General features: G+C 31.1%; 1 protein-coding gene across 1 annotated transcript in view; it reads right to left on the bottom strand.

Annotated features, from left to right (window-relative positions):
- Positions 1-2,961, bottom strand: part of br (broad-complex core protein) — a 285,943-nt gene extending 282,982 nt beyond the window's left edge. Inside the window, exon 1 of the mRNA XM_067051063.1 lies at positions 2,848-2,961. The gene's annotated coding sequence lies outside the window, so the exon portion shown is untranslated. The remainder of the gene's footprint in view (positions 1-2,847) is intronic.
- Between the last annotated feature and the right edge of the window lie 460 nt (positions 2,962-3,421).

Raw genomic sequence — 3,421 nt, 5'->3', positions numbered from 1 at the left:
GTCTTAATGTTTTTAATTTTGGAATTATAATTAGATATAATTATAATAAAAACAAAAAATATGAGATTAAAATCAAGGATTTCTACAAACAATATTTCTATAATAAACAACGGTTGGATTGGATTACAGAACTATACATTTTACTACATGACAGTGTTTCAGTAAGAATGTAAAAGTAAATCCATTTTTTTAAATATTAAAATAAGTCTGGGATATATTGAAGAACAGACTATGTAATGAAGGTGATGCCCCTCTTAGATCATGGTTGAGTATATTATATTTTTATCCTTGGTTCTGAAAATTACTTCTAATAAGAATATTTTAATAATAAATATATTAAAATTTATAATGAATGTTTAATAGGTTAAAAAAAATGTAGCACTAATGATGGTATAGAATGTTGTTGTTACCCTGGGTAAAATTTACATTGTACTCTTTCATATATTATTTATGAAATTATAATTAATTCATAAAAAATTGGAATAAATGTAAAATAGGAACAGTTTCAAATCCATCTAATTTCAAGTATTTTTATTATTTATTGTCCCGTTTCAAATTATAAATTAATTGTGAAAATCAATAAATTTAATGAAATTTAACCTGATATATTCGAATTAATATTTGTATAATTAGTCGATGACAAAATTTTATTATTTCAAGAGTATTGTATTGTATTTTTTTTTTGTTTGTTTAGGTAATTTTTTGTCCAAAGTATTCACCAGAATATTTATCAAAAGTGTAAAAATTCATATTAGCAATAAGATGTACTTTTTGAAAATAAACAAAGAAATCATTCAATAAATGTTAAGCTGGTAGTGGAACAATCGACACATCGTAAGCTAATCGAATTCAACCGTAAGGTAATAAATAAAACATCGATTCTGCGTGATATAACGTTTCATATATCGATAGTAATGAGGTGAAGTGCAAAATTACGTAAGTGTACAAATCAAGTTTAAGGTCGGGAGATGGTTTCACTTTTGCTCCCAGAGGCGAACTTCGAGTCCCCTTCATCGCAGTTCCCAGCGGGTAACTGCTACTGAACTTGCTGATGGATCACCAACATGTGATATTTTGATCTTTAGGTGCTCTTATGATCCTTTTATTATGAGATAAACTTGAAAAATATCTCGATATGCTTTCTTATTCTTCTACAGAAGCTTGTAATATTTAGTCAATTATACAACAATGAAGTAGTGGCTGACTTTTTTTGTTCCACTTATCTTGAACCAGTAACAAACACAATATTGATAATTTTTTATATAAATGACACGTCATATGGAAAAATAAATGAGTAATGCGACTATAATAAATTAAATTTGATAAACGCATTGTCTAACCTTTATTCTGTATCAGATCGAAGGAAATTGACAAATGACAGAATGATTAAATATCAAAGATAAATTCGATGCCATATGATCAGATGTCCATCATTTATATATCAATGGATTGTTTTCAAAATGCATCTATATAAAACATATATAGAACCTCACATATAATCCTGATCTTATAAACATATAAATGAAAAATGTGTTCTTCCACTCTTAGTAATAGAGTTATTATTTATAAAAAATGGTAATTAGTAATATATATATGGAGCAAAAAGTGAAAACAGTATATAATCAAATAAAATAATAACAAATGGAAGTTTATATTTCCCACTCATGTTTATTTTCCAGAACCATCGGCAAAGCACTATTGAAAGTAAAAGTTTTTTTAAAAAATAATTTTCTTACGTCAGCAATAAAATTCAATAAACAAACAAATAGTAATCTATAATTATATAAGGATATATCTAAGTTCTACAGAAAGAAAATATAATGTAATGAAAAATCATTGACAAAAATTTGGAATTAATCCGTTCTTTTGTACCGTTAATATTATACCAAATCATATATATTACAACAATATTACTTTATAATAACAATATAAGAACATGACTAAAAAAATAAATTACATAACAAAAGATTACTAGAAGCATGCGGTCGGGCGAGGTTCCATTTTGTAGCACATGCAAAAACAAAGCAGTGAATTTAGTCGGTTAGAAATAAACTTGACATGATTTTTAAAGTTTGTAGCACCTAAATTGTAAGTTCAATTCTTTATATGACTTCAGATGTTTAAAAAACCTCGTTATATTTAAGTGCTATATTAAAACGCAATATGTCTGGCTCAGTATGTTTTGTATATTTTAATGAATATCAGTAAAGAATATTTTGTGTTACATCTATATCAATTGTATGAAACATTTGAAATATAGAACCCGTGAGAATTTATGTTCAGAAAATTTGATCATTCCTTCAAACAGGGGGTAGTATGTTATAAACAGTAGTGTGATAGGATGTTTTAAGATTCTGAAGACAGAACATACTGAAATTTATAAGCATACATTACAAATGAAGAGTAACTAAATTTCAATATTTGAGCTTGAAACTAGATTTTCCAGATTAATGAGATATCTTAATAGGATAGCCTAATAGGGGTATGTATATTTAGAAATGAACATCAGAAAAGATGTAATTCTTAATTGTATTAAACATTTTTTAATAAGAGAGTATTACAATAAATAGCTACTAATGAACTGACGGGATGACGTAATAATTAATTAATTAATATATTAATGACTAATTATTATTCTCTTATGGATAGTATTGTTAAGGAGTTTTCTTTAGCAGGTGTTGATAAGAAAACAAGAAGGCATCCGATCAAAGAGGACATCAACGGACAAGAGTCGGCTGATAAGGACGTTAAAGTTTCCCGTGAAAGAGCGGCGGCCCGAAGTGATAAGAGTGCCATAGCAACGAGGCTGAAGGTGGGGAGCACTTAGAGGACTTAGCTGCTACTTACTGCGGTACTGAGCGGAGGGCTGGTGCTTCGACCAGAAGCTGAGTGCTGCCGAAGAGTAATCCAGGTTGCCCGGTGCAGGTTGTGCTGTGACGGTTGCCTGTTGAGGTTGCCGGTGACTGGACCAATGTGCCGAAAATTCGCCAAGGTGTCGCTCCCCCCTCCTCCCCCCACCATTCCCCGTCTTGCCGAAAACCTGCCCCCACCGTAACGGTCCGCGGCGGCCATTGGGGGATGATCTGCCACTGACCTCAGTGTCATCAAGCTCTTTCATCTCTTATCACTGTCTTATCAGTTCTGTCGGAAGTGTGCCTTCCAACTCACCCCCTCCTCGGCTTGTAAAGCTCCTCCTACTCCCTGCTACTTGCGGAAGTTTCCTCCAGTCTTCACAAGTCCCGATTAAAGAATTCCGGTTATGGCAACCTGGAGCACCTGCAACTGCATGCATTCAGATCTTCTGTTTGTTGAAGTTTAATAAATCGTCAGAAATTCGGAATTTTAATGACTATACTTTCTTTTTCAGATATGCAGCTCCAATTGATATTTATAAAAAAAAAATCAAAATCAAAATATAGAA

This window comes from Halyomorpha halys, unplaced genomic scaffold (genome assembly GCF_000696795.3).
Source record: "Halyomorpha halys isolate HHAL.00 unplaced genomic scaffold, Hhal_1.1 Scaffold135.1, whole genome shotgun sequence".
Taxonomy (NCBI): Eukaryota; Metazoa; Arthropoda; class Insecta; order Hemiptera; family Pentatomidae; genus Halyomorpha; species Halyomorpha halys.
Note: the sequence above shows the minus strand (reverse complement) of the source record. Positions and strands in the feature narration are given on the sequence as shown.